This window comes from Photinus pyralis, unplaced genomic scaffold (genome assembly GCF_008802855.1).
Source record: "Photinus pyralis isolate 1611_PpyrPB1 unplaced genomic scaffold, Ppyr1.3 Ppyr1.4_LG3b, whole genome shotgun sequence".
NCBI classification, from domain to species: Eukaryota; Metazoa; Arthropoda; class Insecta; order Coleoptera; family Lampyridae; genus Photinus; species Photinus pyralis.
This window is the reverse complement of record NW_022170510.1, coordinates 20042700-20055865: the sequence shown is the minus strand read 5'-3', so window position 1 is coordinate 20055865 and position 13166 is coordinate 20042700.

The following is a 13166-nucleotide window of genomic DNA, read 5'->3' as shown; positions in this document are numbered from 1 at the left end:
GTTATGAATGTAAATCTGATACAGGTTTTGCATATCGATAAATCAAAGTTACAATTTCACACAAGCTTTCAAATGACAGCGATATTTTAATAAACACGTATGGAAAACACTAAAGTTGTTGTTATGTAAATGAAACTCGAAGCAGTTAGATTTAATTTCATGATACCTTCACTAATATGGGCGAAACGAAATTTCAAATTAAGCCGAAGCAAAAAAATGTAAACTGCACCTATACGGTAGCGTCTGGATCCATTATGAAATATAATAATGGCGCAATTTTCAAAAATGATACCCATTAGAAGTCTGGCAAGTCGCTTAATTTGTAACGTTCTCCATTAGGTCTAATGGCATAGCTGATGTTGTAACATTAACTTTCTGCAATTCTATGTTTTGGCTCATTAAGTTTAACAAACGCGATTTTGTTACGTACCGTTCGTAAAACCGCGCGTGACGGTAATCGATAGGAATTAGCACCAATACAATATTACTAAACCGTAAAGAAATCGGGTTGAAGATTAATTATTTGAAGACGAACACTAAGTCGGTCAATTAAGTGCATCCCCTCACCACCATTAATTAGTCTCTTTATGGCTCAAATCGATGCCTTCTCAAGTATCTAATTGGAAAGACGAACGATTTTAGACGACTTTGTGAGGGAATGCAAATGACAAGCCGAGCGTAGAATCTTGAGCTTTTTGTAAGATCGTCTGTTAATGACTTTACAACGTTGTCCTAACGAGTCTACCTCATGTCGTCTTGTTTTATGGGCCGCCGTTTCGAATGCAACGCAACTGTAAAAAATCTGTAGTCTTACTGCCTCTGCCTTTTCATCTGATTGTTATTCGGATCATGAGTGGATCAACTCGTCTCCCATTCCGATCACGTATCCCTACTAGCGTAATTGCCTACCTGTCGATGTCTTTCGATGCTTTTTATCAATGTGTGAATATTTACGTAATTACATTCATCTATACTAGTAAATTTGCTCACAGGGATGAGGCATCCTCCGTTTGTGGTGATCCCACGTTTTTCCGACCTTACATTTTCAGAAAGCTAAAAATTGTTATTACTTATGTAATTAGTTCATTACATAATTCGCCATTTCAGTGTCAGGAAACTGCAACCTGGCATATTTTGGTGGTGTTTGTAAATGTAAAGCAAAGGAATCAACGATTCAAGATGTCCGATTTTGTTAAAAAGAAGCCATTATGTCGGAGTTCATTATTCAGTAAGAAATGGAGGGTGGGTGGGTGGGGGGGGGATTCCTAAAATAAATTTATGTGTGAAATTAAGGGTGCAACCGCGGTATAGTACGTGTGTAAAATGTGATTTTTTTTCCACGGATGGAGTCGAACTGGCGCTTTGTTACGAAAAATGGGAACTTCTAGACCTAATTATTTACTTTCCAGAACGTGACAGTGAAGTGTAATAGTACATTATATATCAAGGTAGAGAAGTACAGTATTATTGCCTGGGCACCAAGATTACATCTCGAGGCGGTGTAAGGTGCGAAGGCAATAATAGACTTCTCTACCGTGGTATATATACTATTTTTTTCACTACTAGCACTTGAAATCCTCTAAATTAACATATTATATTGATAAGAAAATGAACGGTTGGACAGAATTTTTTGTTTATTAATTTAACATGTCAATCAAGTACGTAGAAATACAAGTCAAACAGGCCGTATTTTGTTCTGTCATTGAGATATTTTCAAAGAGTAATTTCGTTCGAATTTTTTCAAAATGTGATAATTTTAGGTATGTAATTTCTCTGGAAATGGCGTATGGTGGCAATTATTCATTTTAGAGAACTTGTCCAAACGTTTATTGAGCGAAATTTCGGGTTGTGTTTTCTAAAAGTGACAGCGTGACAGTTCTCATTATTGACTACTAGTTAATAATGTCCACATTATTAACCACTTTGAACAAATGCCGAGAAAGCCTACTTTACAAGTGGAAAAAAGGTTAACAATCATGTCATCAGACGCTAGTAGTGAAAAAAATTAATTGTTTTAATTAGTAACACTCAACTGCCGATAGGTAATAAAAAACAATTGATCAGTTTTGTAACCGTTTCCGTAGGGAAATTGTTATTTCAACCTCCGAAAGCTCTCGTCATTGGGCGTAATACACCTGCTGTAAATGTTTATCACCATACCGTATGAGGGTTGCCTTCTCCTCGACTGTCCCCATTTATTTGTAGCGGCAGCGGCGTCGACCTGTCCCAAGTAGGTGGCCTACGGTAGTTTTCCATCGAATGTAGGTGGCTTGACCCAAATTTTTGTCGTACCAATACTTTCACACTGTTCGAGGGGGGAGGGGGGGGGTCTTTACGGGACGATTGTGGAACAGAAAGTAGATCTTGTCTTATCACAGATAACACATCACTTTTTTTCGCGTTCTTCAATTCTTCAATTTCAATTTCATTTTCTATCGTATGAATCTTATCTTGCATAATTTGTATCTCATCTTGAATCATACTTCTCATTTCTTGCTAAACGGCTTTAATTTTAGCTTGTATGGCCTATTGACCTTGATCTTGCATTAATTGTAGAAGTTGCTACGTTTTTCTGGTCACTGCTGACATAAACCTTCACTAATTGTCCACTTAAACATAATTCCACTTTTGGCATCAGTGTAACGTAAATTTAATTACGTGCTTTATTTATTTACTATTAATTAATAAACAAATTTATAACAGTCTTGAAATGAATTGATTTATAACAGTTAAAATATTTTTTATCAGTCACATATACGTTCATAACAGCGCAAATTATTTATTACTTCGACGTTAAACTTCGAACTGTCCTGAATACGTATGGCCAAAAATTGCGAATATGGTTTCTTTACGAACACGTATACGTTTTAAGGAAACGTACGGCCAAAAATCTACTCGAAAATTACGCAAGTTGTGTGTTCATTCGGTTCCTTTAACGACGAAGAGAAAAGTCCACAAAGTTCATCTTAAGTGTTTGTCAAAATTTGGTAACAGACCGTTTCAAATTAGAGGATTTTGATCTTAGCCACTGTGCCCGGAATCAGGAATTTAAGGTCAGAATTAAGTCATTCTGCTGTGTTGATGTGCAGATTTGTTCATTAAAGGGGTAGCTAAGTTTAAAAGTGTTCTATTTGGCCTGAAGTTCAAGGATCACAAAAACATCGACATCCTTTTGTGAATACCGATCTACGTAGATTTGGATTGCATCACCCGGCTTAGTTACTTCTGATTTTACGTACATTACCCTTTGTCGTTACGAAGAATACACCTTTTGACACTTCCATTTGGCCTACGTTACTTTTTGTCGCCCCGAATATTCATTCATATTAGTTTACTTACGTTTGTTGTATATAAATTTATTTTTTTTTTGCTTTGTAAAGTAGTTCCTTGAATTAGTTTTGTGAATTGCCGTTTATATCGACAAATAATGTATATCAAAATTTTGCTTTTGCGATCTAATGTAAATTGAATTATTGCTTTCCATTGAATGTTAATTATGATTTTTTTTGTACTTGAGTTACCCGAGCCCTCTCTTTTTTTGTATTTGTACATTATTGGCAGATAGCGCCTTTCTGAATTCAGACGGTCGAAGGATTCAACGGTAATATTTTATTTCGTTTTTGGTTATCGAAACGTCCAGATTGTAATTAATATTTTAGCGAAATCGCCATGTGTAAAGACTATAATTTAACCCGAGCCCTCTCTTTTTTTGTATTTGTACATTATTGGCAGATAGCGCCTTTCTGAATTCAGACGGTCGAAGGATTCAACGGTAATATTTTATTTCGTTTTTGGTTATCGAAACGTCCAGATTGTAATTAATATTTTAGCGAAATCGCCATGTGTAAAGACTATAATTTAATTTTGAATGCAAGTGATATTTTTTTAAAGAAACAAATCTATTATTCAGTTAATTACAAATTAAATTAGTCATATATTTTTTATATTGTAAATCACAGGTTATATGTACTTTATATGAGTATATTTTTAATTTAAATTATTTAAATATTTTTATTTTTATAAATTATGTGTTATTTAGTTATCACTGTCTATTTTAATTTAATTTAATTTGGTCCTGTTATTGGGCAATAAAGCATTATTATTATTTTTGGGTTAGTCATTAAAAAAATTATAACTCCGTTACTCCTGCGGAAGTATATTTCGATAACTACGAGTTGGTCCCTTTTTATAAATTACTTTTGAATGTAAATTTTTATTTTGAGTAAGACTCATACTGTACCTTTTATTTCTGATTTCTTTGATTTCTGATATTCTTTGACTTATTATTTATGTTCAACCCATTTAATATCTTTGCCCTTCTAACTTTGTCGGGACAGAACGTGGATCGTTTGGTCTTGTTCTCCCTCAGTAAGTAAGTGGCGCGTATCCTGTTTATCTATTTATTTTTGCTCTGTTGACTGGCCGTAGAAGAGAACCCCTTAATCACCCCGACCCATCACTATTTTGTCTGAGCTTACGTTCTTAACAAAATGTAATTTTGTTACGTGGGCTCAATCCGCTCAATGCGCATGCAACTTGTTGCTAATTTTTTTAAATTTTTTTCCTTTCTCCGAATTTTCTTGAATTTCAGTTTTGGAATTTTTTGTAATCTTTAAGTCAGAATTGAATTACGGTTTTTTAAATTAGTTTGGTTTTGATATCTTTTATACAGGCAGGCAAGCTAATTAAAAACAATAATTCTAATGAGGCCTCTGCATGCGGTATTTTTTAAGAATTAAAAAAAATTGCTTTTTTGCGTTTTATCTGGACCCACTTGTGCCGTTTTGAACTATTTGTAAGGGAATGGTCCTGGTCCTACATTTTTGCAATAGGTAGCCTATACCTTGAAGGTGTGCCAAACGGCTATCAAATTTGTATGTCTGAAGCCCCCCCCCCTCCCTCCCCAATGAATTCTAAGATGTCGTTTCTGATACTAAAACGTGCATAACTTTGACATATGACAAACAATTTGTCTCAGATTTTGCATACGCAAGCGCATGCCTTTAGAGGCTTGGGGGGGGGGGGGGGAGCAGGGCACGTTCTACCCTTCACGGTATTCTAATGAAAGGTCTCATCGAAATAAATGGCTGTGTACAATCTACTACCTTCCCGCGCGACTCTTTTTAGAGATCAGTGGGTGACGAGGCCGGGGAGGGGGTGAAGTTAATTGTATCTTTTATGGTGTTCTAATGAAAAGTTTCAACAGAACGAATTGTCGGAAGAGGGTACTCAGCAAGGGCGAGTGGAACGTTAGGACGAAACCAGGGACGAAACACATCTATTGGTGATGTCAAAGCTTTCAATGCAAATATCTGCAGAATGGAGTGTTGGAGGATTTTGAATGTATGCCAGGCGGCCTTTAAATGTTTATGTGTAAAGAGCCTCCTCCCCATTAATAATTCCCCCAGAAAGTAAACATCGATAGCTTGCTACCAGCTTAAAACCCAACCATTTACTATAGCTATTTCGGTATAAAAAAATGCGCTTTATCTGCACAAGAGTTGTGCACAATTTATACTTGTTTCTTATTAACTTTGAGGATCCATTTTTAAAAATTCGGAAAAAATTACATCAAATCTTGGACGGACAATAAAATCAGCTGGGTTAATTGTATGTGTAATATACGCTTTATGAGTAGTAAACTGGAGGACGTCTTAAAAAAGGAAGAAATCTGATTTTCTAAACACTTTTCCGAAATAACCTCTGATTAAAACGAAACATTATTATTGTTCGGTGGTGAAGATTGCTTCTTGCTATCCTCGCCAGGTTAAAAATATTAATCGAATTTTCACTTCCAAATGTGAGTACGCTAAGTTAATAACAATTAATTTAATTAATCGAAGCCGCAAACGGATAATTACCTCCTAGTTACCGTTTAAAGATTATCAGTAGAAAGGTTTGTCTACTCATGGCTTATTTAAGCGCCGAGAATCGAGCAATTAGGCAAATACATTTCTACTGTACCAACATAAGGTTACCCTGTTTACTTGAACCTCCAGGGTTACTTAAATGTATTAGATTTTCACTTTTCATTTTCGCACTCACTGTTTGTATCTCTATTTGTTTATGTTTGCTTATAAGCTAATTGAAGAATAAATTAATTCACACACTTAGTGTAAATCGTATGGAACGGAACGACGTTATGATTAAAATGTCCCCATTAATATCTTCAATTATATGAGGGTTGGTGCGAAAACGTTAAAGTGAGACAATTTGAGTTTACAGACGAATGCGTTGGGTGCTGAGGGAAATTTGCATACACTGGCACCTTATTTAGGATGATATACATATTTACAACACTTTATTATACAATTTCCCTTTTAACCTATTATTTATTCATATCATTTTCAGGGTCTCCCAAAACCCGAAGGTTTCAAAATTCATATTTTCTCGAGGGAAATTCTACAATAATACTCCGATTTAGTTTATCCTACTCGTCCTCGACCTTATCTATTTTGTACCGAAATATTTTCCATTCGGAAAAGTTTTCGAAGAAAGTTTCGGGCGCAGGTATACGTATACCTACACACAATTAGCGTTGGCATGAAAAGGGTCTTGTTTAAATTGGAAATGGGGTAGAAACTTCGCGTATGCTTTCCGTATGAGATGAATGTCAACTTAAAGTAAACATCCTGCTAACGCTTTCTAAATGGGAACAACTACGTCAAGCTCGCGAAGTTACAATGCATTAGTATTCACATTCAATTTGTGAAACAACATAAGTAAAACTACGGGGGTAGTTTTGAATTGAGTAATTTATATTGCTTACGGCTCCAGCTAATTGTGTATGTTACATATGTAGCTAATGTTATAATACGTGACCTACATTTTGTACGGAGATAGCAGCTAATATACACACACAAATAATCCTTCTTTCCTCGAATAACAATTAGGACAATCTATTCGGAGATGACTCTTGAATTTTCATTCAGCTAAACTATTTGAGGAATGCGAGCTAACTTAGATAACATGGCGGGTAGAATGCTTAAGCACCCCTCTTTGTCAAAAAGTACGTAAATGTGAACTATTAGCGACGTTGTGTTGAACATACCGTTAATTACCACAGATCAGCGTTTGAGTAAAAGCAAATTTACACACGATTAAACCGTATAATTGAGTCATACATGTTGTAATCTGTTTAGAACAGATTGTAGTCGTTAATGATTAAAGTAACCATGGAATGATTACCTAGGTTGACTTTGCATACAGTGCAGTGCTTAAAAGGAACGACTGTAACAGTATTTGCTGATTTACAACGTGCAAATAAATTTGAATGGAAATGTTCACAAACCGCGAGAATAATTGGACGAGGTCTACAAACGCTAATAGGTCGATATTACAGACATTTGCGATTAACTTAACCTAATTACGACGAGATTCAGGGAAAACTAATAACTTTGGAGCTCTATAGATGGTCTATGAACACTTTATCATACCCATCACTCACAATACGAATACTAGGAAATGAGAGTAAGGATGCTTTGATCTGAATCTAACGAACAAATTTTCAGTATTTCGATGGAGAAGTTTTGTTTCTAAAATTTTACCTTGCGCGATATTATTGATTACGTTCGGAAGGTGTAATTATAGTTGACGACCAGAAAGCACAACTAGTTTCACTCGCTCGAGGCCGACAAGACTCTAATTTGGGATACCTTCAACTACATCCTATGTGTTCGGAGATAATCTCAAAATCAGGCTTGTTTATCGTCGTCGTTTCAAATTCCTATTAACTGCATACGTGGAGTTAGTAATGGATGTGACAAATTTAAAACAATCAAGATCCTGACAAACACCAAAAAACTTCTAAGTTAATAAGGCTAAAGGACGATGTAATTCTTTTTATCTGTGTGGCCATTAGTCCCTGTTTACATCAGATTTTCGAGATTACTGGAATATTCTTCTGTACAACATATACATACGGCTCTGACCGCTAAACAGAATTTTAATCCAACCAAAGGCACGGTATCACTGGAGTTAGATGCAAAATTCCCAATAAATGGAATAAAATAACCCAAATCTTTTGTTTGAATTTGTTTTTTATCAATAAATACAGTACAAAATCTGCTTCATGCAAATACTTCTCATAGGTCGATTCCTCGAGGAATATCAAAATTACTTCAAACAAAATTAATATGCAAATTCACAAAAATAACCGGCCACTACTTCATGTAAATAAAAAATTAAAATAATGGACAGTTATAATTGACGTGGGTAATATTCTCTTCTAGTAACAATTGATCTTATCTCTCCTTGAAAAAGGCCGCTTCTTTGAGAAATATGGAAACAGGAACAAAAATGTCCCTGCGTATTGCGAATCCGAACATACCGGCTTTAAATTCGAGAAAGTAGCTAAATTTTCCACTGTGGTGATATTAATTTTTCCCAATTTAATAATTATGTTTTATCGCGGGCAAATGCACTGGTCTTTAAATTTCCTGCCGTATGCCGTTGTATACAAAATGTTATTTATCGTACGAGGTGTTGTCCAACTGCGTCCCTCAACTCTGGAAAAGTCGCCTATTAACCGGCCCCTACTGTTAAGGATACGAAAATACTTTTTTGTTGAATAAACGGCCTTATTATGAACTGAGATAACTTCCCGTTATCATGCACAATTGTAACTGCAGGCAACTCGCACTTTTCCTTCTCGTACGCGCATGGTAGCCGCTTGCTTTTATAAGTTCGCTAAAATTAAATTCAGCGCACTTAATATTCCACGCCGCCGTAGTTCACCAAAATCAGCTCAGAATGAATGTTCAACGATAAAAAAATTCACGCGCACAGTATTGCCCTCGAAAACCGGTTAACCGCTCTCCCACTTCTCTTTCTCTCTCTATTTAATGGCGGCTTGGCACTGACAAAGTTAATCTGAGCTTAACTTCAGCCTAGCCATGACAACCATGGATTTTATGTTATGTTTAAACTAAGCGCCGCTTAAATTTGTCGGTGCAAACAGTCACAAATCTCGCCCGCTAGAAATACCGAAACGGACCTTGCTTTCTCAACGATACTATCTCGACTAACGACGAATAAAAAACTCGCAGTTCTGACACGCGCTTGGCTTTAAACAAAACGGAACGGAATTTTAAGGTCCGAAGAGATCGTGACAACCGCGCTAGATCTCCGCAATGTGTTTCTTGTTATTGCTAAACATAGTTTCGTTCATGTTCGGTATTAAGCGGGGCATGTGTAAATTTTCCTATACAAATTCAAAAACAATACTTTTTAATTCTAAAGCGACCACCAGTTACCAAGAATCCCTGGAAGTAAATCCACTCCACATCTCATCTGTTTGAAAAAATATTACATGCATTCTTTTAAAAGAAAAATGCCTTCCTGGAATTGGGGGACACTTGGAAACGAAGTTTTTCTGATACAAGCGTTACAGCTAGATTTTCGTATTGTTCTTCCAATGTTCGCATTAGCGGATGTATTTCTTTGTCTTTATTTTACCCTATGCGACCTACTATTGCCGTATTATTGATTCTCTAATATTAGAGGAGTTATTACAACATTATATCATTATTTTATTAAAAATCAATAGTTTCCGAATGAAATTGGCGATCTACATTATTAGGGTTAGTGGTTTCCGTATGTACGAATGGTTTAGGAAAGTTACATTACAACCAGGGACCCGGACCCAAATGAAATATCGGTTCCGGTTCTGTTTATATTTAAGCGAAAATATTTATAACGGTTCCGGTCCGGTTTTGGTTCTAAAAAGAAATAACGGTTCGGTTCTGCGCATTTTTTTCGGTCCATAACGGTTATTTTCGGTTCTAGTTTTTCAGAAAGGGTTGCATTCAAAAAATTCATTATAACAACGTGATTTGTTAATTAATAGGCGTGAAGAAAAAGTCATGAATACCAAAACGTGACGTATCGTCAGTGTAGCTAATTTATAACGACAAGGGGAATAAAGGAGGAAGAGGGAAATGCGTATTTACACTTAATTTATTACTAAAAAACAGAAAATTTCATTTTCTAAAACCTCGCCCTTCCTTTCCCCGCATTTCCACAAAAAAAAAAAAAATGCGCTATTGTGGCCACTTTGTCCGTCGTCCGTCCGTCCGTCCGTCCGCTCGTTTTGCGACGCTACTAGTTCTTTATCTTAAGAGCTATTGTTCTACTTTTTTCGCTATTTGGTTCGTTATGGTGTCGAGTCTTGTACCAAGGAAGGAATTTTTTCTGTACCGCTTACAAAAAAAGTTATTGTAAAAAAAACAAAAAACCGTTTTTTACATGTTCCATAATTTTACACTTTTGCCGTTTATTAACGATTTTTTAAGTAGTGGCTAAATTAGCGCCACCGCCACCCGTAATGCCTTCAATTTCGACACCTTATTAAAAATTTATAATCCACCGATGGCAATCATAGAGTAATATTTTATCAATTTTCAGGACGTGGTTGCCGGTGCGTTTCAACTTCCAATAACCTGTTAAGAAAGTAAAAAACCGGAAAGAACCGAAAAAAGTAAGTAAAGTAAGTTCTCAATACGTTTTCATTTTTGAAGGAATAACGGTTTCGGTTCGGTTTTCGGCCCAGAAAAAAATACCGGTTTCGGTCCCTGATTACAACCCTAATGGGTTTACGCACCCAAAACAGCTAAATCGGGATGACGTATCAGGCGGGTTTCGCGTGAAGCGCTCAATTATTGGCAATATCAAACTGCCGTGAGTTTTTGATGGACGACTTTTATACAGATTTGATTAGGGTAAGGAAACGAATCCGATTCCTTCATGATTAAAGATGGCCACGTTAACTAATTAGCAACATTTTGGGGGCGTGTTACAAAATTTAAAAAGAGGAGTAGAGATTAGACCAGGATGGATAGAATTAGGGCATTCAGTTTTGAACCGCGAGGTACGCGTTAGGCATTTCCCAATTCCCATTTAAAAACCAAAGGACATGTTTTATTGTTTTGCACGCTAAACTGCAGCATCCTGCTAAAAGAATAAACACTTTCGAAAGCTTGCTGATATTTTGTCAAGGAACTTTACTCTTATTTACCCATCCCTATTAATTTCAGATCAGCGAATAGACTATGAAAAATTTGGTGGGAGAACGGCATTTGCAGCCAGACCTTCAAGGTCAAGGTCAAACGTAAACTCGAAAAGTTATAGTCGTCATTACCAATATAAATTGACGTATTTAAGAAAAAAGGGGAACTTCTTCGTGTAGTAGCCGGGAATATTACGAAGCGTTACTGTATTAATAGGTGAGCGAACATTTTCGTTTCGGTGCATTATTCGATTGTTGTTCTGGCGTTTAAATAAATTGTTACCACTAAAACGTTGAGGTCTAAGGTGCAAAACATTCGTTGTGCTATATTTAGAGGGACCAGTTACGTTAAAAACCCAGTTTAGTAGTGAAAGTGTGCACTTAATTTGTTTATACGAGGCGCTAAACACCAAGGCAACTGGCAAAAAAGTTAAAGACAATTAATTCGTGCTTTTGTTGGCTGTAAAAACCCTAGGTTATAAGGTTTTTTTACTACGACACTGGATTCTACCTAAAAATATCTAAAAAATAGTGTTTTCCTCTTCTCTATCTTACATGGGTAGTAAGATACGATAACATTCCAAAAAGTTAAGCTTTTCGTGGTCACCCTGTACGTAACGTAACTAGACCAACCAAAGTAGGACACGTGATACATAATAGTCATGTCTAAAAGACGCCTCGAAGTCGAATATTGCACGACAAAATTTTCCAGCAACTGACTTTTACTTCTGGCTCTAAATATTAAGCACAATGACTAATAAGTCTATATCAACATTGACCTTCCGGAACGGTCTATTGAAAACTTTACCAATATAAAAGAATCGCAATTCCCAATACGCCTAAATGACTTTCTAAATTACCGATTACGTCAATGTCTTCGAAAAAAACATATGAAACATAACAAAAGTCCACTTCGAATAGCTAAAGCAAACAACTGAGAGCAAAATAATGAAAGAATTACATTTCGCACGAGAAAAAACCGACGCTTTTCGAAGTAAAAAATATAAAGTATTACGTATAAAAGATTACCAGTACAACTATATCATTTCTCTTTTTTTTTCTAAAATGTGATGGGCCATTACTCACAACACACTTAGAGAAACCGTTTCTTTTGTCATTCTGTTGTGCCACTTACTACATTTAAGATATTGGCGTCAATATGATTGATGTTACGTCGGTTTGTGATATTTAGCGAGAGGGCCATTTCATAATTAATCAAGGGTTTTGTGTCACGGTGTATAGATCGCCGAGGGTAGAGGGTCTTCGGTTTCACACAGCTAAATATCTCCCGATTGGGTTACTAATCGAAACTGTCTTGTTATCAGACTTCAACTGACTTCTATTGATTGATCACTCATTGGCAGCGATTTCAATATATTAAAGCGTGTCAATGAGGCATGCGGAAGTACCTACTGTGTTAAATATTGAAGTATTGATTTTGGGGTGTCATTCATGTGGAAAGACAAATTGCCTGAATTCATGGAAATATTGCTGCGCTTCTTAAGACTACACTAAAAATTCACTGATATTTTTATGTGACTTTAGAAAGTAGATAAAGAGACTTCTAAACAGAAATAAGAACTTTGTTATAAAAATACCAGACGTTTTGGCGGTTAACCAACGAATACGCAGTAAAAAATGGATTGCCCTGTCAACTACACGTCAAACTGTCAGCGTGTAAATTAAAAATTAATTCAAGTTGTAAGTTCGCGACATTTTTTCGGATGGAAAACATCATTCATAAAATTAAAACGCAAACTCGAACAATAAATCAAATTTAATAAAGTTTAATAATCTGAAGTGATTTGGGTGAGGGTTATTAGAATTTTATAATGATATGGAAATTTGTGGGAGACCGTAACACCGGGGATGAAGCTTAGAAAACAGATATCAAAATGCGGTTTTCACTGATATTCTAACTTTTACCTCTTATTTGATAATATATAATAATTATATCGTTCCATTTGAAATTTTCAAAAAAAATGCAAAGTTTTTGTTATCGTCACATCGCGCCCTCTACCACTCAGCACATTTACTAAAAAGGCTCTATTCATGTAAAATCTGATTCCACGAAGAGAGATATTTCCAACAAGACCTATTATGTCAAAATCTGTTAACCTAATCCGAAGTTACATTTAATTCCTTAAAGAGATGTTCCCCT